The 24289-nt window shown below is 36.7% G+C and overlaps 1 long non-coding RNA gene across 1 annotated transcript in view; it reads left to right on the forward strand.

The window, feature by feature from the left end:
- Positions 1-21339, forward strand: part of LOC110445914 — a 74376-nt gene extending 53037 nt beyond the window's left edge. Inside the window, exon 4 of the long non-coding RNA XR_002462408.1 lies at positions 20541-21339. This is a non-coding gene — a long non-coding RNA (uncharacterized LOC110445914). The remainder of the gene's footprint in view (positions 1-20540) is intronic.
- Positions 21340-24289: the final 2950 nt, after the last annotated feature.

The following is a 24289-nucleotide window of genomic DNA, read 5'->3' on the forward strand; positions in this document are numbered from 1 at the left end:
CTTAAGAAATATTGTTTTCGAACTGCAGTTCACCAAGTGCGGTCAGAAAAGATTAAAAGTGTAATAATATGAGAGTGTGTAATACACATGTTTTGCGCATGCGCATGCGTATAAGGTAGGAGAGTTCGCCGATGTTTTTTCAGAGAAAAAATGTTTGGTTTGTAAATTTTAATCTGTGTGATAGGAATTACAAATCATTCTGAAATCTACTGAAAGCAGTCCTGTATAGTTCAATAAAGTAAACAAGGAGATATTCGTTTGAGACGAGTCAATCCCTGCCTGCCAACTGCCGGCAAACATAACTGATAGCCGGAAAGCGTTTATGTTTTAATGTAGATTTACAATTTATCAGATTTATACTAAAGTTGTTTTCTAACACCAGAGTCCCAACTGTGCGTATCAATAAGACAGATACGAGGACGTTAGCGGAGCTTTACGTGTCGTTCAGAAAGTCGGTGAGAGTTTCATCTTCAATTCTGGTGGGACAGCGCATTTTGAAAGGTCTTTCTTATCTCACTGATTGAAGAGTTCTTAGTAACGGCGCGAGTTGTCGTTTTGATCATAAATGCTTCTGAAGATATGGTCCGGTGATGAACTTATTTTACTAAAAGCAACAGTGATGGATTTTGCCAGGAAATGACACTAAATGTTGACCGACACTATAGGATAGGAAAGTGATATTACTTTAAAAAATATGTATACAGTTCCTCGGGGGAAAGATTGTTAATACACTTATCTGAACAATCATATTATACGTCAAATAACCTATCCGTGAGGAAATTAATTCATGAAATAAAGCAAAAAACAACTTACAAACTTATTTCTGAATAAAATTGTCGCGGATTTTACTTCTACTGACAATAGCACAGAATGCTAATTTAAAGATGGATAAAATGTTCAATCTATTTCGCAGGATGTATTTTTTTCACAGAAAAATTGTTACCGCAAAAATCACGAAAATTAGAACCCCTTACAAACAACCTTCGCTGTAATTTAATTCGCGATATACTCACTCGCGAAAAAACGCGATAGTGGGCCGAATGTATAGCAAAGTGTTTAAGAAAGGTGTATATATCATAACCCTGGGGATTATAGCCGCGGGAAAATGCATATAGTGTGTTCTGTCGACGTAACTACCTCGTAATGATGTGCATTTTATACTTCGCAGCATGCTAAACGACCTTTTAAACATCGCGTCTAATTGTAAATCTATACGAAACTAAGTGACGTCTACAGAAGCACATTTGTCAGACTCGCTAACGGCTGCCAGCCCCGCCCCTGAATTCCTGGGAACAGACTATAACGGCCCCCTAAATTCCCGGCCCAGACAACAGCCGCGTGTCATTGTTCGTTCGTCTTTGCCTAATGACGGACGCTTTACATTCCAAAACCCGTTTTTCGCAATTTTTACTTGTCTCTATTTCAATTTATTACCTCCAAACTTACTTCTTTTTTTATCACATGTACTTGTTAAATTGCTGTATCCCGAAGCACATCGTTTCTACTAAGTTTTATTTTCTGTGAGAACGAATTCATGTATCCTTTCATTGTGTTTATCAAATTTCATAAGAAAATTGATACATTCAATAAAATATTCACATTTCATTAATTTTTTCCATGAACATTACTATTTTTGAACGGATAGTATTGAAATATTCCCCTTGGCTAAATTTACATTTTCTTCAAACGGAAGCATTGAGGCAAACCACATATTCTCGCGTTTCTTTTTAATAGTGTAAGCCCATCTGAAATAACAGAATGAATAAGAATCGAAAAATATTTTAAATATTTCAGTGACTCGGGTTTCTGAAAATAATCCCGATATTGAATACAAATATAATTATTCCCCGAAAACTTCTTATTTGATATTACCTCAAACGAAATATTAACGAGGATTGGATTGGTTAATGCAGCATAGACTATTAATCAATAATACTTGGATATATTACAATTAAATTCTACGACGCACTCTTCTTACTCATTTACGTGAATATATCAAGCTCGCAAAAATTACATTATTTGCAGTACAGTATGTAGTCACAAATGATTATGTTAGAGTTTAATAAGTTGACAAGGCATTGGTGCTCTGTCCATGTTTCACTGACCACGAGTGGTCATAATCTGCTGACAGCGCCAGCTGGCGGTGATGATTGACAACAGGAAAAGGGCAGTTTGCGGAAAACTTTATCGCACAAATGTTTCCATTCTGTTTGCAACTGAATGTGCCAGTATCGCTCTCTTACCGATACAATTTCTATTTCTAGATGAGCGTTTCTCAAAAAATTACTCAACCGACAAATTGGATTAAAACAACGCTAAAATGGTCCAAAAAATGTAATGTTCGTTGGAGATTATGGACGAAATGTTTCCAATTCTTTGTGATAATGATCGCCACCTCGCTGATTATGGTTTTTTAAACCCATAACCTTCTTTCAAGACTCGACAAATCATTGGAGCATACAGATGGATTAAAGTTGAGTTAGAGCAGCCTGGAAATAGATTTTCCTTTATTGCTGATTAAGGAAGTCATAAATCTTTTATCTTTATTACACCCGACAGTGAATTATGTCCCCTTCTTTATTCAATCTGACGAATAGTTATGTCCCCCTCCTGTTCCTGAGAAATGATACACGTGTTCATCCGACGTCACAATTTGCACGAGGGTTTTCCTTATATGGATATATTTCACGAGGGTTTTCCTTATATGGATATATTTCACGAGGGTTTTCCTTATATGGATATATTTCACGAGGGTTTTAGCTCGAGGTCGTTTTGTGATTCCCTCCCGTCATTTTGTCCGACGCGTCGTGTGAATCAAACATATTTTAGTTGTCCGATATTAATTTATAAAATAAATGGAACACCAAAAAATGGAAACATCATTGACAAGTACTTTGTATATTTAAATCACGTGACATATTTCTTGGTATGTTGATAAGAAAAGGAAACGGTCAGAAACAACAACAAACCTGATTTTTGTTTATATGTTGTCATAGAACTACTGTTGCATTTCCTTGATGTATCCCAATTCTAAAATAATATTCAACCACAAATAACCTTTATGTTAAAAACAAGTAACATATGCACAAGTGTTTTCCGATTTATAAACACATTTTTTTTTAAAAGTGCCGTCTATCGTGCTACTTATACATGTACTTCTGTTGTACGGCAAGGTTCTTCTCTTGGGAACATTGTTTTTTCTTTCTTTAATTGCGTTAGAAACGATAAAACCAACAAAGTTAGCTAATTTTCTCCCATTCTTTGTTTTTATACTCGTTTTCCGTTTAATATATTTATTCATCCACTTGTTATTTCTCTCCCTCTTTTTTTTTTACTGTAAACGAAACTTTGTGCACACGAAAGACAACGCTGTGAGAAATCTACATATATTTTGTATATGCTTGTGTAAGTTTAGAATGACTAGTAAATAAAGTATAGTATATTTAAGCATTGAACTGCTTTCAGTTGGCATTCACAGCCAATAGCGCTTCATGTTGGGTTTGCCTTTGTATAGTTGGAATGCATATTGCCTATGAATGCCAACTGAAAGCGGTTCAATACTTATATTTACCTTTTTAAGAATCTGTTCATCTCATAGAAAATTCAATTACACTTATTATTATTATTTAGCATTTAGTTCAAATAATGTATGTATCGTGTATGCTTGTTCAATGAATAGAACAGCCATCACCCAGGGAGGGGCAGTGGTATCCAACGTAACAATTATGACGTCATAATAATGATGAAGTCAACAATCGGTCTTTGGCATTCATAGCCTATATGAATGCCAACTGAATTTGTTATATAGTGGTAATGCCATACGATGGTAAATATAAATGCGACAAGTAGATATTTTGTAAATTATGTAGGAGGCTATATAAATGTTTTTCATTACCTAGAATTATTTTACGTGTGTTTATTTTTTGACAATGCAGTTATAATTACGCTAGTTAGTGCTCAATAACTGTTTTCCTATTTGCTACAAAATATTCTGTTGAAATATCATAGAAGTATAATGATAAAAATTGAGAACTTGTGATATTAAAAAAAAAAGAAAAAAACCCCACTTTTGAGACACTTGCATTGACCAGTACTAATTTTAACAAACAAATCAGTGAAATGGGGTTAAAATTCCTGAAAGACCATAATGTTAGCCACAGGCTGTGTACGGCTGTATCCAGATACACTTTATACAATTATTTTAGGCTAACTGGATTTAGATTCGCTGGACTGACACAAATGTGCTACAATGATTGATCCCTGCCTGACGTCTACATGACGGATTTATCACGAGCAAGCCAATTACTAATTACTCCCCTACTGCCGGTAATCTGTCTCCTACTGGTCAACCATATGTCTGTCCCGCAAATACACTAGTGACCAGTAGGGGGCCTTACACAGACCACTGGTCAGTTTGTGGTACGAGTGCTGCAACTGTCGTTGCCCATCATACATGTATAACTCAATTTAGTGTAAGCATCTACACGAGTTTATTCATTTGTTTTTATGGGTGGGTTAGCAGCGCGCGGCGTAGTTCTTTTTGTTCGGTGTCTCCACGGTTCCTGTTAATGTAAATGACCTTTTTTAGTTTATGTCTGTTCTGATTTTGCTGTGAATTCAATTTGTGTCCATTTTTTCAAAACAAACAAACAAAAACAAAACTCACATGTCGGAGGGTTCTTTTACGGGGGCAAAATAAAAGATAATCTTTTGATTGGCTGATACAGCGGCGTAATCATTTCTAAGAGAAAAAAGTCCATCAATAAAAGTGGATTTCCACAGGGATTGTGTATAGTAGATTAAATTATAAGGATTGACTTAGATATTGTAATATTTTGCTTGGTTTTATTTATTTAAAATATTTGCGCATATTCAGTTATGACTATGCCTACGGACAGATTTATATATCAACAAAACAGTTAATCAATGTTAATTTGTGTATCTTTATAATGGTGAATTTCAGTACAAGTAAGAGGTTCTTTTGTTGATAATTTTGACAATCAAATAAATAAATTTGGAAGACAATCTAAAAAGAGTTACCGCACGCGCAGTCGGACCTTTCCACAAGATTACTACAATATAGGTCATGGTTTAGAGAACTTGCTTCTATGACACAATTCCGTATATATATATATGTCATTAAAATGTTTCTATCAAGAAATGTGTATATTTTGGCGGTTACAATTATTTTATTTTAAACTGCATGAATCGGTATTTTTAACATAAAATTAATGTATAATTCCTTCTATTACACTTTTACAAATATCAATCATCTTTTAATAAATTTTAATAAATAACAGGTTTGAAGCCCAAAGAGGAAGGTTTATCATGTAGCCAACCTAAGTCGGAGACATAAATCAGACGAGAGCGCTTTATAGTGGGTGGACAGGCTCTGTCGCTAAATCACCGGCTCTCCTTAGGATGGACCGTGGTTCAATTCCCGGGGCGAGGGGTGGGGGACAATAAAAACTCACCTAGTAGGACGTACAGCAAACACACGTATTTTGATATCAGAATCAAAGCCATAGTCGCCACAGATGACGATTACTTCAGAAGCGAATCAACAATTATTTATAGGAAAGTCTAGGTGTGTTGCACTTGAGTGACAGTCATTGGCGCGTCACTAAGGGAGGTAACTGCTGAAATGACAACTTGTAGACACTCAATCAGCGTTTGATGGTCTACCTGACAACGCTTGCTGACAGCATAATGTGTTTTATAGTGATCGGTACCTAATACATCTCACATGCAGGAGTTTCCAGCAAGGGAGTTAACCCTCTGTCATTTCCCCTTTTGGCGGTATTAAATCACACATGCTTTACGTGTATAGATATTCACATGGCGATTCTTTTGTTTTCATCTGATAGTGGATTTGTGAAATATGACATTAAACATTTGACGCCTGTCAAACTGTGTTAAATGTATGAAACAGGGGTAATTATTTTTTCATTGTCTCCGCTTGGGGTCGAACCCAGCACTTCTGGTTTCCTATTCTTACACTGTGCCGAATGAGCGAAGAGAAATTCTCCCTAGCCAATATTCGTTAGGAAGCAGGTTTTTACCAGGGTGACGTATAGAACATTGGTTAAATAAATATTGAATCAAATTAGAGAAGATCAAAGAGCTTCATACTATTTTCTTGACTTTTTATATCTCTTGAGGAGATTATTTTTTTCCAGAAATGAATAGTACATTTCTTTGACATTCGATATATTTGTTACGAAGATATGATAATACAGTGAACATTATAGTCATGGGGTTAAAAAGGAGAGGACACAAAAAAAACAATTAATGTGTCTAAAAAAAGTTAACGTTTCATTGGCTAATTGTTGTCACCAAGGCAACATCATCTACAGTCACCAAAAAAACAAATCACCTGTCACGTTTTTGTGGGATTTTACACAAATTACTGGACGGTTATTAACTTCACATGTAAATTAAGGCCCCGGAGGAATCTCGGGGTCCGTCATGTTTTATTTACAATGAGTTTACACCTGACGTTTATAAACTAACTTACACAATGTTTGGCTGTGACCTCTGCCCTCTGGTAATTTGCTTTTTCTGTTTCCGCTTGTTTTAAATGTTTATGTGTCTGTCTCGACGTGTTTACAACCCGTTAGACATGCTCATTCATAAAACACCATTTGTTATGTAGCTAATAATCGTGAAAAAAGATGACAGGATATATTAAATTAAAATAAATATGAAATAAGGGCCGTACTTATATTCACATATTAACTAACAGATGAAGATTTTTTCCTACAAAACTTAACAGTTTTATGCTCGAGAACTTACACAATTGTTTCGTAAAAGGGTTAATGCATCCCCCCCTGAAGACACATTTGAATTCCTCCAATTCAAAGGTTGGAATAGTTCATTATGAAAGTTCAGGGGTGAATGAGTTAAGGATAGAAACTACAGAATGGCCGATAGCGGGAGACATTCAAAAACTTTCATTGAATCATACGTATACCGTGATACACTTTTGATGACCATTTGCGAGTTATGCTATCAAAAGCATCCTATCGCTATTGGCCATTTTGGTAGAAATTGGTATAATTGACAACAATATTGCAAAATACATAGTTAGAAATCATTATAAAACACCATGATACTCGGATACAGGACATACGCTACCGCTCGGATACTGGACGTACATTCGGCTGCTTGGACAGACGACATAATATGCATAATCGGGTTGGTCGGTCTAACAAACACCTGCTCGGGGCCGCCACGAGACCAATGTGACTTACGACTGTGAGGTCTGCCCCACTCGCGGTCCTCAAACTGTCAGAACTCCTATAACAGGATTGATGGAGAACGTTGCCCCTTAGATCATTACAAAAAGTGCACTTTTGGCATATTTGTACTTCCCTAAGGGGCCCAATGCCATTAGCTATTTATACAACAGATTTTCTTTGATTGATAATAATCACTGTTTCAGTATGCTGCGGAGAAAAAGGGTAAAAAGAGCATTTTATTTTTTCTGCGAGCGTCGAATTGAAACAGACCTTCTGTAAATGTCTTTAAGTTTTCTTTTGAAATATAAAAAGAAAAGAAAAATCATTAGGCAGAACAGTAACGATAACCATCTCTGTGAGACAGACATACCTGATGACATTTGGAGTTGAGCAAGAAGCACTAGAGAGCCCTACAAAGGGAGGTCACAACATCATCTGATTGACTTTATCGCCCGCTAGATCGGCAGTTATTCGTTTTTATCTCATTTGAGTCAGTGAAATGTTTTACATGGTATCACCTGTTGCAGGCAGGTGTTAAGCGCACAGGTAACACAGTGTTTAGTCTTTTTTGAAGCATTGTCAGCTTGAAGCAACAAATGTATCTGTTAAGGATCACCGTGACACTGTCCAACAAGTGTAATAATTCTGGGTGTAACGATACATAAAGATGACGATACGATACTGTGGTCACGATACGATACTGGGGTCACGATACAATACTGGGGTCACGATACGATACTGGGGTCACGATACGATACTGGGATCACGATACGATAATGGGGTCACGATACGATACTGGGGTCACGATACAATACTGGGGTCACGATACGATACTGGGGTCACGATACGATACTGGGGTCACGATACACAAAGTAGCAGTAGAAGCAAAAAGAACAGATATATTGCAAATTGTAATGGTAATATCACAACAGGAGATAGACTTGGTCCAAAATGGGCATGACTTTGAAGTTTCACTTAATTCACGTCTTTCGACATGCGTGCCGAGCTGTAACCATCACTCCATGTTTGAACCGATATGAGTAAACTAAATTCAGAAACGACAAAATCCTGAGAATGTTTAAGGTGTATCGTAACCTCCCAAACATAATGTGTGTCGTATCGTATTCAAAATATCGCGATATATCGTCGCAAGATATAATTATTATATTCTTGCAGCCCTGGTATTTATGTGTTGGAATTTTTTTCTGACATAACTACAGCTTTGATTAATCATTTCTGAAAAAGATGTTATGCCTTGTGGAGATTTTGGGGAAAACGACATAATAAAATAAAGACGAAATAAACAAGAACGAATCGACAAAAGCGGCAGACCAGAATAATCGGTAGCCTTCGGCACTTTCCGTAAACGAGAAAATATTTTCTCGTTTGTGGAAGGTGCCGACGGTTACCGATTGCGGAAGGACCCTCACACAATCGCGTTTTCTGTAAGAATTAAGTCATGTTAAATCGTATCATAAGAACAAAATTCATTAAGCTTTTTTCGTCAAAACAGTTGCAACACAAATATATAACATGTTTCTTAACCATACTCATACACATCCCATAATACTTAATGAATTCCATACATGTTATACCTAACCTAGGTTTCAGTACATGCAATTTACGTATTTATATATGCGCTAAATATGTTAGTAGGAAAACGGGCAGAAAAAAAAAGAAAGAAAAATGTTAAGAGGGAAAAAGAAAACAGATAAACAGGCGCATGTTTTTTTCTGTGATATATTTGTTATCAGTTCAGATGAAAAAGATAGGTTTTATTGACACGCATTACTTAGTAGATAGAGATCAAAATCTCAGTCACTTGTAATGTGATATATTTATGCTAAATGTTGTTAAAATATGATTTCTTTAATAGTACGTTTACGAAACTCAAGTAGACCTCCCAGAAAACGATGTCGAACAACATTTCTAAAACATGCCTTCTAGATCCAACCCGTACACAGTGTGTAAACCACACTTCTAAATCACCTCTGACTTAGCTATTTCTGGGATTTTAATCGTTTTGTGAAGAATCTTTAAGATTGAAAGTGATGTAGCATTTGGCAGGTGTTAAGTCATACCTGGTCTATCTAAAAGCTATTTGTCAAATATTGTAAACAACCTTGAGCTGAGTTTTACTAAATTACCTCATTCTAACGATTATGAAAGATGCACATGTGTTTCGAATTGTAAGGGAATTAGCCATATTTTGAGAAAAGTTTTGTACTTCGTCTATCTCTCTTTAACTTTATCTGCAAATAAAAGCAAAACGTAGAAACGTAGAACGTGGAAACAGAATTTAAGACGACACACAAAAAAAAGGAACAAAGTACAAATCAAAACAACAGGAACTGATGACACACCAAAATAACAGGAACTGATGACACACCAAAACCACACGAAACTGATGACACACCAAAACAACAAGAACTGATGACACACCAAAACAACAGTAACTGATGACACAGCAAAACAACAGGAACTGATGACACACCAAAACAACAGGAACTGATGAAACACCAAAGGAACTTATGACACACTAAAACAATGGGAAAGAAAGACCTCATGCACTCTCAAATAAGAAAAAAAAGTGACATCCGCATTGTCTAATAGTCCAAAACGAATCATTTTTGGTAATTTGAACTGTTCGAAACTTGTTCCTTTCTCCTTGCTCAAATCAGACCCCGTGACTATAAACCTACCAACAATCTAGTAACCATTGTCCAAAGGAGCTTAAAGAATTTATATAATGTTGTCTAGTTCGAAACCTACAACGTCAGATCTTTGAAATGTACATGTATATTTGATGTAGAATTTAAACAAAATGCGTGTTTTTGAAAAATGATCGATCTTCTCCCATTAAAGACTTAAGATGATCAATTGGAACACACCCGGAAAATCTTGTCTGCCGGTACAGATTGCTGATCGAAACTCACGAAAGAATTCAATCTATTACAGACTTCAATGTTTATTAAACTATCAAATTAAACCGATCGTAACAATACCTTGTTTCCATTGTAACTTTCAGATTTAGGGAAGACGAATGTTGACGATAAACATTGCGCTGATTTATCGTCACGAGTCAAAATCGAAAAACTGTGTCATTCATGTAATGTTAAAAATAAAAATGCTTGTGTCGCGAACCAATCAAAATGTGACACTAACGACGGATTTCGTCGGAATGATAACGACAGAAATCAAGTGAGCATGCACGTGCGATGTGTTTATCTCCCCGTTAAGTGTATTGTAATTCTTGAATGGATGTTGATTGGCGGTTTATGGTGTACTTTGCGCTTTGATTGCACCGCCTGGAATTTTTTGCGACATGTGTGATTGTTCACAGTCTGTCTGAGCCCCGGACCACCTCCCTTATAAGGTCATGCACGACCCATATCCTCATAATTTGAATATTTGCAAGCGTACATATTTAAGCGTTTTTCATGCTGGCGATTATGGAATGAATAATGTATTGCACTAAATATTCATTAGGTTTTTATCGGAATAACTGTACAAAGAAATGATGATGTAATAATCTCTCGAACTGTATTTTTGTGGTTCTATCATAAATAATTATGGGGGCAGTAAAGTGCTGAGTCAGGAACGGAATATGATCCGAATACAAATAAAGACAGATTTAGATTTTTTTTCAGAAAGACGGAGTCAAACTCCTGGCGAGAAAATGTCCATTTTTTTTATGAAACTTCACAGGAGTGCCATTTTACGCGAAGAATAAAAAAAAAATCCTTATCTGTCTACCTCGGCCTCTTTCAACGTCATTTCGTATTGTGACGTCAAACACGGTGACATGCGCATTTTGAGGTTTGAAGATCAATGCCACAATCCAATGACTAAACATAAAGGACTATATTTTTGAAGACAAGAGAAAAGATTACGATGCTAAATATTGGTCTACTTGAACGTCCCCTAAATAGAGAGTATTGTTGACACACATGTATCACGTGACACCACAAGCGTCTATGTGACGTAAAGTGCACGTGCGATTTGTCCTAATTAGCCAAGATTCCATGTCAATTCACCGGATGAATTCCGGAATGTTTACTTCGGTCATCCCTCTGTCGCCCCGAATATTAGTTAGTGTATCTCGAGCCTGCTAATATTAGTTCCTCTTCTGATACCCCCTATTGTGCCCCTCTCGGCTTGTGGTCAGTCTGCTATCTTTTGTTCATCGTTATCATCATAAATACGGTATATCTGGTCAGGGTTGGGGACCATCAGGGGTTAGCTGACATTTCTTTTTGTTTGCCATGACGTGATATTTGTTCATTGACTATAAAACCGCCACTTTTAAAGTAATATTTCAGTTAACAAAAAAATAACATGTATGGCCGCATTTTCAATTATAATACACGACAACTGTTTGAGAATACGGAAGCGTTAAGTTATCTTCCGAGATGATTTCCCCACGGAGAGCCCCAGATGCCTTCCCAATTTAGTCTGATCTCTAGACAAACACAAGAAGTAATCAATTCCTGCTAAGAAGAATATTACCACAATAGTTCTCCGTGTCCAACACACTGGCTGCACACTCGGAGAGAAACATTCCTATATTTTCACACATTTTCTACCCTACAACTGTAACCCCCTGCATCCTAAGTACACATGTACCTGCCAGGAACCAGCTTCTGATGTTCACTGGACCGTAAACTGTATTGGAACTGTCAATGGGTAGTAGGGAAATGCACTGAGCCGTGACTAATTATTAACACCTTCCATAGATGGACTTTCCGGTAATATCAGCCATCACAACAGTTAAAGAGTGCAGCAAGTAATTTGCTACACAAGTAAAACCGTCTTGTAGTTTGTCTTAGTCTGCTAACACGGACTATGATCTTGGAGCCATTTCACACGTCAGGAATATGGTTCAGTCATTCTGTGTTATGTTTGGCAACACATAACTACATTATGTATTACTGACTGACCGGAAATAACGTTGCTGGTCAACCGGAAGTGTGGTTGTCGACTAACCGGAAATAATGTTTCTGACTAATCGGAAACAAAATTGTTGACTAACCAGAAGTAAGGTTGCGATCAAAGTGAAAGTGAATGTATTTTGTTGTTTTTAAGTTACTTTTGTGAACAAATATTTGGATTTGAAACTTCTGATTTGCTTATTCGAAAGATTCTTCAAATTTGGAATTGTCCGTACATCTGAAAGCAAAGTGTTCAACAAGTTCAAAATTAGACGATCCGGAATTAAGCCGGATGTACAAGTCTTACGTAAACTGGTGCTGTTTTTGTGAGGTCGTGTTACCATTAACAGATCACCCTTAAGTAGATCATCCAACCGTGAACGGAGCAGAAGCTGGTGAAGTTCAGTCAAGCATGGAGTGTTCCAGGATACAGGCTATTAGGGAATGTACTACTTACTGGATGCCAACAAGTGGATTTGTCACGCTCGAGTTGTGTTAAAGGTGTGTGGTTACTATGTGGTAAGGGATGTGTGGTGTACGGCCTCACTACTGATAATGTCTGTTGGCACCAAGTAAGGTCGCTTAGATCACGTCTGTTGGCACCACGCGGGGCCACTTAGATCGTTAATAATGTTATACTTAACACCTAATGGGTTGTCTAGGACAGAGCTTAATAACACAAAGTGGGGACAGGGTTGGATTGTTTGAATAATATTTATATTTTAAACTGTTCAATTTTCATAATATTCATATGAAATAAATAAAACACGGGTTGGATTAAAAAAATCAGTTTTGTGGAATCGGCAGCAGCAAAATGATAAAACTAAATTTTCACGAAGGAAATGAATAATTTAAATATGTTTTCGTCAAAGGAGAGAGAATGGGTTAGGGTAGCGCTAATGGAATATTTAGATCTGTTGCTGCTTCAGGTAAAAAAAATGTGAAAGATCAAGTTTTTTCGTTATATTTCGTTTCTTCTTCATCATTATATATATCTTGTTAGTTCATTTTAAAATTTCAAGTTAAAATAAGGCATTGAAACAGTTATATTACCCGACCTAAAACTTAGATTTCTTGAACAGTCTAGTGTTATCGTACCGTTACTGATTTTATCAAAGAGACAAAATAAACGATCTATTTGAATATTCCACATATTTTTTTATCACTAAGAAAATTAATATCTTCATAACTGGTTTCATGAAGAGATGGCGAGAAAAGACAGAATATCCTTGCAAGCTGATTATTTGATCGTCATTTTAAAAGTACTTTATTTCGAGGACGGATAATTGTAAACACTGAACGCGAACGAAAACAAATAGTATTTCTGATGATTCCACGAGAGTGACAGAGTCAATATGTATACTGTATGTTAATATCAACATGCTACAAATTGATTTTTAAGAATTATATGTACAAATATAAAAGTGGGGATCTCATATATATATATATATGTAGTAGATAATAATTCAAAAAGTTCTTGCGAAGGAAAATATAGAATAAAAAAAAAAAAATATCCAAGATCTATCACTAGGCCTATATGCCTTCTGAGGCTTCTTCAGGCGGACCGATGTTATATATAAATTATGATATTTTAAACAAAAAGAACATATTATGTTTTTTTAAAAACACACTTTGTAAACTCCTTGTGTTTTGGCTGTTAAAACGGAACTCGAGTGGCCGTTAATATTGAGGCCGAGAACACACACATTCCTCGCCCGTACCGTCCACCGCCGTGTCTGGCTAGCTGTTAAAAACACATAAATCTCACCCCGAGTCTTTAGTCCTGTCATAATCGTAATACTTCAGTTGGAGATGAGCTGGATTTTTTCTAGAATTATACACAGATTACTTGACAGGCCAGGCTAATTCACCAGGCAGCTGGCAGACTTCACGTCCGAAACAAACTAATATCTGACATCGCTATTCTACTGCTGTAGTCATCATGTTCTTACCCCTATTGTCGAACCCATGTCATAATGCTGAACTAATGTCGTATACCAGTTTCCTTAACCCTATTGCCGAACCCTTGTCATAAATACAAATCACCTCAGAGGCTCTATTCTGAACTCATGTCAAATACCAGTTTTGTTCCCATAATCTTCAACACAACTCGTGTGAAAAACAAGTTTCCATGCCTTTTCTTGCTGAATTCATGTAAAATATCGGTTTTCTAACTTCTATTGCCGAACTGATTTCTTACATCAATTGCCGAACTCATGTCAAAAACCAGTTTTCTTATTCTTTTACTGCTGAACTCTTGTCAAAAAACCGTTTTTCTTACCACTACTTTCGATTTCATGCCACATTAACAATTAAACGACATAACGTATGTGAGCGCGTATTGCATGTTTGTACTTCTATAAAATTATTTGTCATAATTTAAGTTGTGTTGTGTAATTTACCGTAACACATATCTGAATCAATTTTCGTGATATTTTATAATTCAGGATTTAATTTACGTGAAGATACCAACTATCTCTAGCTCAATAGTTAAGTGTTTTTCTTACTGCTGCCGACTATCTGAACCAAATGTACAAAGCTTTGACTACTTGATGATAGATAGTTTCAAATTTAAAAATCAAACTCTTTTAAATATTTCTTAAATTATTGATATTTTTTAACCTATAACCGAGAGGGTAATAGTTTTTAATTTCTTACATGAATATTTTGTATCCAAATGTGATAATAAAAAAAACATAATTGATTTTAATTTTATATCTATAAGTCTTCAAGGTGATGGACCTTGATGGGAATGAGTCCTGATAGGGTGTTCAGTTTCCCCCGCGCTACACGTTAGTGGAAAGTGAAACCATACATTTCATCATTCTTGGCAAATAATGTAAGCCTGTGGTTTATTGAATCACGTGTGTTACGTACAGCCTGACGTATAAAATTCCCGTTAATATTATTTCTATAAGTGAATGTCTAATTACAAACCATTTGATTTACAAACCAAACTGATTATTCTGAAAGTAACAATATTCTTTTGTAATATGTATAATAAGTACAGAATACGTCACCATAGAAACGATGGCTATCTTATAGACATTATGATATATTAAAATTAGCTATATATTTTTAACAACAATAATAAAAAAAAGTTTAAAGTTATCACTCTTGTTGGCCCGGATGGCGGCGCGCAGGGGATCTTGGGAGAAGAGGGGTAGGTTACCCTGCGTTTTCACTTCCGATCGGAGATTCGAACCCCGGCCGTTGCGATGAAAGGCAATTGCGCTATCCACTCTACCAGCACAACCACAATAATGATCATGTAGAAGATGTTAAAAATGGAATTAACGAGGTTGTAGGGACGTTGAAAAAAACTGAAGGCATCTTATTCAAGTGACAATACAAACCTGATAACAGACTTACAGAGTGTTAAATTTAACTGTTAAATGGGGGAAAAAACTAACACAAGAGAAGACACTTGATCGAATTAAACTAATTTTACAGACAGGATGTTTAGCATAGTTTAATCTAGAACGGTAAGTGTACGGAGGTGAAATAGGACCCGCGGTTAAAGTACCTTGCTAATGTCGTGATGGCCTCACTGTCTTACGTGACGTAAGTACAGCCACTCACAGCTGTCATACCCCGAGAACCCAAAGACTTGACTCGTCTGCAGTGCAACCGTAAACAACGACGTAATGGANGGGGGGGGGGGGGGGGGGGGGGGGGGGGGGGGGGGTGACGTCAGTGGTAGGTTCAGGAGGACACAGTTGTAGCCCTTAAAGAAACAATGATCTTTCTACTTATTCAAAAGATGACTAAGTGCAATTAGGCGGGGTGGGTGTTTAGGTGACCTGGTTCAAGTTTGAGCATGGTTTAATCTGTAACTGATTAAATACAATTTAATATCATATTTTTCAGTTTTATTTATACGATAATTTTGAGGAAAGCAATGGATGAAAAATACATAGAAATATGTTTTATTAAGACCGATAAATTAACAGAAGCTGACCCATTCTTTTGGGATCAAATGGTTGGTTGTCTTGTGGATAAACACAATAAGCCAAGACAACTCGCCTGGACTCTAGAAACCAGCATTCTTGATAATCAAGGAACCCATTATCTTGAGCAATCTAGCATTAAAACAACTTGGCATTGTCGGTAATCCAAACAATCTAGAATGTTGGACAAGCTAGAAACCAACAACTTGGCATTCTCTGTACTTCAAAGCTTTTTCATGTTGGTTATTCAATAATCCAAGCGATCTTGATTTTTTGGCAATCCAATAACCTTGAATTCTGGATAATCAAACACTTTCTAAGATCCAACAACTTGGCATTTTTGATAATCCAACACTCTTGCTTGTTGGGTAATCTAGAAAGCAAACAACTTGGTATTCTGGGTAATCTAACACTTTAGCATGTCGGGTAATCTACAATACACACGACATGGGATTCTGAGTAATTCGACCCTTTCGCATTTTTGGTAATCTAGACTCTGCAACAATCTAGCATGTCGGGTAATCTTGAATGCAAACGACTTGGGATTATGGGTAATGCAAAGCTCTAGCATGTTGGGTAATCTAGAATCCTACAGCTTTGGAATCAGGGTAATGTAAAGCTCTAGCATGTTGGGTAATCTAGAATCCTAAAACTTTGGATTCTTAGTAATGTAAAGCTCTAGCATTTTGGGTAATCAAGAATCCTAAAACTTGGGATTCTGGGTAATGCAACGCTCTAGCATGTTGGGTAATCTAGAATTCTTCAACTTGGGATTCTGGGTAATGTAAAGCTCTAGCATGTTGGGTAATCAAGAATCCTAAAACTTGGGATTCTGGGTAATGTAAAGCTCTAGCATGTTGGGTAATCTAGAATCCTTCAACTTGGGATTCTGTGTAATGCAACGCTCTAGCATGTTGGGTAATCTAGAATCCTACAACTTGGGATTCTGGGTAATGCAAATCTCTAGCATGATCGGTAACCTAGAATCCTACAACTTGGGATTATGGGTAATGTAAAGCTCTAGCATGTTGGTTAATTTAGAACCAATTAACTTGGTATTATTGTTGATGTAATTCCTCTATATTTTAAAATGCTGTCACGAGGAGTATTTTGTAGGCGATCTGTACCTGTACTGTAGGAGGGCTATACACTTTACTGTAATTACAGGCTGTGCTAGGGATGACATCTGAGTATGGCTGTAACACAGCTCTAGGGTACAACAATGTCACCTTATACCTCAGAGCCGTTAGGTCACAGAAAACTGCACACACAAACTAGGACGAACCTTTCTAATTCTCTTTCAAATAGATTACTTAATTGAGAGATAAAGATCAAAGATAGGTACACTACTTGCTGTTAGAACTTTATTAATAGATTAGCTTCTACACGTCACGTGATTCTCAAAACTAAAACAAAACTGAAACAAATACATGCAACTTTGACCGTCTTACCTTAAACAAAACCTTCCCATACGTACGATCAATAATAGGGATGTTCCATTGTTGTAAAGTGCAGGTTTACCAGGGTACAAACACGATGTAACTGCCACTTAAGCTGTAAGTTGTTGTAGGTAAATACACATAGACTATATACCACGTCGAGCTCTGCATTGCTCTGCAACTATCTGATAGGTGGGGAGAAGTATTTCTGGCTTTCTAGGCCAATAGATTTACAATTTGAGGTTAAGTCGGTAAGAATCACTAAGAGTACATCGCTTCGCATACATGATGGTTTGATGACTTGTATTATTCACATATGTCGGTGTTTGTTCGTACAGCTGGGTGGGGAAGAGTATTTTATGGAATAGTCATGGAATAGTCATCTGTTCAGACAATCAAATTTTGTCATTCTAAAGCTTAAAGTTCAAACATAACTAAAATTTGTTTTTGTTTTAACGTTGTTTTATTTTTGGAAAGCAAAGACAATATATTGTATGCGCTTTCCTGATTTTTTTAACACCAAAAATGTGTCTTTTCGTAAAATGATATATGTATTCCCTTCCGTAGATAAACAAACGCAGACTGTCCGTGATGTGGTTGACATGAACGCTTAATTCACGCAAGATGTATGAACATATTTGTCTGTTTGTATCATTAAGTCAAGTTCGGGAAATGAAAAAAAAAAACAAGTTTAATATTGACCTTCTTCTAATGCATGTGTTTTAGTAATAACTTCTCCATTTCATCCGGATTGTTCATCCGTCAACCGTTTTAATTTTTTAATGCATTATCGCTGCTTTTGAATGTAATCGGGAACCGTCGGCACTTTCCGTAAACGGAAACAAAAGTGCCGACAGTTCCCGATTGATTATTAATGTTGCGGCAGACCAAATTATGAACTGACGTGTGAAACATGGTACAATAAATTATTGCTGTGTATGAACTTCAGTTGTGTACTTATTATCGAGTGAAATATCTGCTGGCAGGATTTACATTGTTTAATTATTCTTCTTCACCTTTTAAAATCCCAAAAGTGTTTTCATGTTGATCTGTACGTAACCGATTGACGTCAGTTCATACCGCCAGGACTATTAAAAGTGTCTGTTCAATTCACATTTATGGGAAGTGTCCACAATGCTGTTTCCACTCATTAAATTGAACATCTTCGCCTCTTTTTTTTAATGTGTTTCAAAAAAAGGGGCGTCACTGTAAAACACGACATTGACAGAACTGTCTTAGTCTTAGTCTCTTGTGCGGTTGATTCAAAGCTTTTGCACAGTATTTTCAATCAAACAACCAAGCGTCTTATAGACAAATATAAAAATGTTGACATGTCTAAAACATGTGATATTTCTTGCGTCCATAGTTAATTTAAATGGAATTTCCGTTTAGTTTGTTCTGAAAGTGAGCGTGCAACAAAAAAGCCACAAATATGTTTGAACCAGAAAAAAAATGAGGACAGTAACATCATTTAAACATGCCTACCATTCGTAAAAGTACGTTTAGTAAAAATGCAGTATTTAGTTTTAATAGCCCAAGTAGCACGTGAGCCAAAAGTCTAATTATCGGAGGACGCTATTTTACAAGTACATATTAAAAACACATCACGTTACTTACCACGACACGTTTCTAGTGTCTAGCAACTTACACGTAATTATTTAAGCTACCGTTAAACAAAATGGAGGGGAAATTTCTGACACCGTTGTGATTGACGTCAACTGTAAGAATTCTCGGCTGAAATGGAGGTCAGTTTTGTTCTCTGTGATGCTTAAGTTGCAAAAACAGTATGTATATTTAATTTGTTGAACACTTTTTCAAAATTCCACTTTTTAAAAATATCATTTCTCTCTCGGTAGTGTTACACAGGTGTACCGAACTTGTATCCGTGTTTAGTTTTCTTTCCAGAAAGACATTGTTTCTATGGTAACACCATATTTACCTCAAGGTCTTTTTTAATAATTAATTAATGTTTTCCGTGATATTATTGTCGTTTAGTGAGAGTAGATATCGAAAACTGCTGATCATCACAGCCCTTATATAGAAGCGGTCAATTACATTAAGATTGGATAGGAAATTTAAGCTCAATTCAGAAATATTTTGAGAAATAAAACGAACTCCAATATTTTGTGCACACACATTTTTATGTTGACATATCTATGGTTTATTTCTCATCCTTGTCCTTTCATATTAGTTCTGATTTTGTTGTTTGTTTTTGTCTATTTTCTGCAAGTAATTACTGATTTTATTTTGCTTTTTTGTTTGTTTCCTTGAAAAATAAAACAAAATTACATTCAAGACACCTGCTACCTTACCTGATAAACCTGTGATTTGTGTAAAAGTTATCTCCCTTGAGGAAACCGTCTAATCATCAATTTACAAGTATTGTGTACCCTAAAAAGTGTCATCAGTTCTTGTGTACCATTCAAAGTATCATCCAATATTGTGGTTCTTTCAAATATGTAATCAAAATTAATGTTCTTTCTAAAATGTCATCAGTTCCTGTGTACCTTTAAAGTGTCATCATTTCTTGTGTACTTTTCAAATGTGTCATATATCAATTGATGCAATAAATTATTCCTAAAAGATAAATTATAAGTTTTCAGTGTGGTAGTCTTTTTGGAGAGAAAGGAAATATTGTACTTAGGTGGCATACACCCTTAAGAGATGTGTAAATCACAGCCACCAAATACATAGAAATTCAAATGATGAATGGTTTTTGTGACCTTGTATACAGTTACATTCCTCTCCGAGAAGATCAGAGCCATTATTTGTATGTGTTATTATATAGTAAGACCCTCCTCGGAGACCACCTAATGTGAATTGTGTTGACAGAGTAATCGAAATTATCTCTCAGGCCTGGCTTAATCATCACAATCAAGAATTCCAGAATAGGTGATTACTGTCGCACCAGTTTTTTTGTCCTTTTCTTGACAAAATTGTACTTTGTAATATGTTGTGTTTCCATTTTTCTATTTCTAGGGTAGAATGCTGGAGAGCTGATTGCAGCAGAAGACAAAAAAGAGCAGATGATACAGAAAAGCAGACGACACACAACAGCAGACGACACAGCCAGGCAGTGTTTAGAGGTGTGAGGAAGGTGTGTGGAGGTTTGTCTTGGGTGTGTGCTGTTCAACATCAAGGTGTGCTGGAGGGACCTCCAGGCCCTGAGGACAAATTATCTAATACGGAAGTCATTTGAGCGGTATTTATGTTGGAATAAAACCAAACATCACTGCAGGGATAGAAAGCCCTCAATTCCACTTGTAGACCAGAAGCAATATACATTCTACGCAGAGAAACCAAAAAGGTGAATGTGAGATTTTCCCTGCAGTCCTCACTGACCTACATGCATTGTCAGTCGATTAACACAGTGTGTGGAGTTCTGGGGCACCCGGCTCATTTTACAATGTTTCAGAATCAAATTGATCGATTGGTCAATACCATCGCGAAACCGAAACTCGTGAAATTGGATTTGTGTGCAGTGTCTCGTTGAGAGGTGTACTGGAGTGCTAAGTAAGACCCCCAGGGCATTGTGGGTAATCTAACAAACCTGACTCCAATAACCTGGATTTCTGGGTAATATAACAACATAGCATTCTGGGTAATCCAAAAACATATTTTTTTTGCATTCTTGTTAATTCAACAACTCAGCATTCTGTGTAATTCAGCGATTGAGTGCTTTTGTTAACAATTTTAACCTGAAAATTGGATATAACAGCAACAACAATAACAACAACAACCCATTATTTTGGATATACGAACCAGCAAGCATTCTGAATACAGCAATTAAAGGTAAGTGATTTTCTAATTTTTAAAAATTAAAAAATATTTTTTTAGTAAGAGAGGATTAAAGGAATTCAAAAGAGTGAAAAAATCATGTAACATAATGCCTCCTCGGTTCCAGGGGAAAATCACACATACGCTGATTTTCCCCAAGGTACCATTGATGACATAATAAGATTTATCAATTTTTGTAGAAAAAATATTTCTGCCAAAATATTTCTTTTATGACTGCCACAATATTTTAAGGTAAAAGGTATACCACTGCATCGTGAAGAAGAGTTCCACTCAGATTTTTTTTTACTTGAGTAATCTCCCTTCTTTATCGAAGATAACGTGACTAAAGGGAGTTTTTCAAGCTTAGAGTGACTTCCCCTGTCAAGTTTTTCATTTTTAAACACATATTTTGATGATGTGCTTGTATGGCACATTGGTTAAGTGTAAACACTTTGCCATGTCAAGGTCCTGAGTTCGAATCCTGCGTTTTTGCTTTTTTTTTTGGTAATTTCCGTTTCATTCCAGCACTTTCCATAATATATGAACATTTAAATTTCAGACAAATATAATTCAATAAAATGCATGGCAATATGTGACTTTTATGGAATATTTCTCTTGTAAAGGACTTGAACAAGTATTTCAAAATAGCGACAATGTTAATAACATAGTTTAATTTGTTGGTAACCTTTACCCTTTACATTGACTCATTCACCCCTGAAATTTCATAATGAACTATTCCAACCTTTGAATTGGAAGAGTTCAAATGAGTCTTCAGGGATGAATGAGTTAATTCACAGAAAAATATATTACAATTGCTGTACCTTGTTTTATTTTTTATTTTTGTAAGACATCTAAATTAATAACAGAATACCCACACAACTAATGGATCACATGAAAATATGTAACTCACAAAAAAAGTAAAATTTGCAGTAAGATTAGGCAGATGATGTGAATACAGCTGATTCAGGAAAAATTGAGAAAAACATTAATGATGAAAAAAGGAAAAAATGATTGATGGTGAGGAGAAAGACAAACTGTATCGGAAGGAGAAACATGTGTAAAGGAATGTTCACCGTGATTACTGGAGTAGCATGTATGTTAAAAATCTGTATACAACGAAAAACCTATATGTCTTCAGAGAAAAAACGCTTAATTTGAAAAATGAGGAATTAGTGGTCCAGATGTTTCCTGTTCCTTACTTCTTAACCCAAACCTACAACAACAGCCTCTCGAAACTACATCACCGAACCACCAATTAGTATTACTATACCCATCAATTTTAACACCCGAACCTCTGGACCCCAACCTCAGATGCCCAACCCACAACCACTTCCTGACCCCAGGCACATGACCTCAGGCCCACTCTCTGACCCTGACCCTATCCTCCTACCTCCAAACCCGTTTTGGATTCCAAACCAACTTACTAACTCATACACGTTATCCAGTCCAAGATACTGACCTTTTAACCTAAGATACACTACCTGATCTCTGACCCCATGACCTCTGCGACACTACCTGACCCCTGACCCTTGAACCAAGGCACACTTCCTGGTCTTTACATCATGACCTTTGACACCCTACCTGACCTCCAACCCCCATGACCTTTGACACTACCCAACAATCTACTCCATGACCTTTGACAGACTACCTGACCTCCAACTCCCATGACCTTTGACACTATCCAACAATCTACTCCATGACCTTTGACAGACAACCTGACCTCCAACTCCCATGACCTTTGACACTACCCAACAATCTACTCCATGACCTTTGACAGACTACCTGACCTCCAACTCCCATGACCTTTGACACTACCCAACAATCTACCCCATGACCGTTGACAGACTACCTGACCTCTAACCCCCATGACCTTTGACACTACCCAACAATCTACTCCATGACCTTAGACAGACTACCTGACCTCTACCCCCCATGACCTTTGACACTACCCAACAATCTACCCCATGACCTTAGACAGACTACCTGACCTCTAACCCCCATGACCTTTGACACTACCCAACAATCTACTCCATGATCTTAGACACACTACCTGACCTCCAACCCCCATGACCTTTGACACTACCCAACAATCTACCCCATGACCTTTGAAAGACTACCTGACCTCTAACCCCCAGGACCATTGACACTACTCGACAATCTACCCCATGACCTTTGACAGACTACCTGGCCTCTAACCCCCATGACCTTTGACACTACTCGACAATCTACCCCATGATCTTAGACACACTACCTGACCTCCAACCCCCATGACCTTTGACACTACCCAACAATCTACCCCATGACCTTTGAAAGACTACCTGACCTCTAACCCCCAGGACCATTGACACTACTCGACAATCTACCCTATATCTTTGACAGACTACCTGACCTCTAACCCCCATGACCTTTGACACTGCCCAACAATCTACCCCATGACCTCTTAAACACCATATGACCGCAATCTTTGTTTAACTGACCCCTGACCTCAGATACCCTACCTAACCTTTTAATCAACTGTTTTTACTGCCATGACACAAGATCCAGAGAGTAAGGTTAATTTGGCTAGAAATCCCCTTACTGAGCAGCACATCAAATCCGTGACACGCCCTCAGAGGATGAGATTGCAGATTTTGCCGGAAAAGTTTAAAAATAAATAGATTTTTGCGAAATAAATCTTATGAATTTGGCAAGATATGCGTGGCCATGCTGAAGAGTGTAGATATTGTATGTCTAAAATTTAACCTTTTAAAAGAAATGCTGTCACATTCTTTGACAGAAGTCTAGCATGTATGGTATACAGTTTCAGCTTTAAAAGTAATTAGTTTCCTCCTTGACACATGTATAAGCAGCCATTTTGGTAATACAAGGAACAACTCGGCATCACGATGTTCTTATATATCCTGTAAAGTTAGATTTGTCAGCCAAGTCTCAAGATGTCAGCTGTTTACAAG

This window comes from Mizuhopecten yessoensis, unplaced genomic scaffold (assembly GCF_002113885.1).
Source record: "Mizuhopecten yessoensis strain PY_sf001 unplaced genomic scaffold, ASM211388v2 scaffold2411, whole genome shotgun sequence".
NCBI classification, from domain to species: Eukaryota; Metazoa; Mollusca; class Bivalvia; order Pectinida; family Pectinidae; genus Mizuhopecten; species Mizuhopecten yessoensis.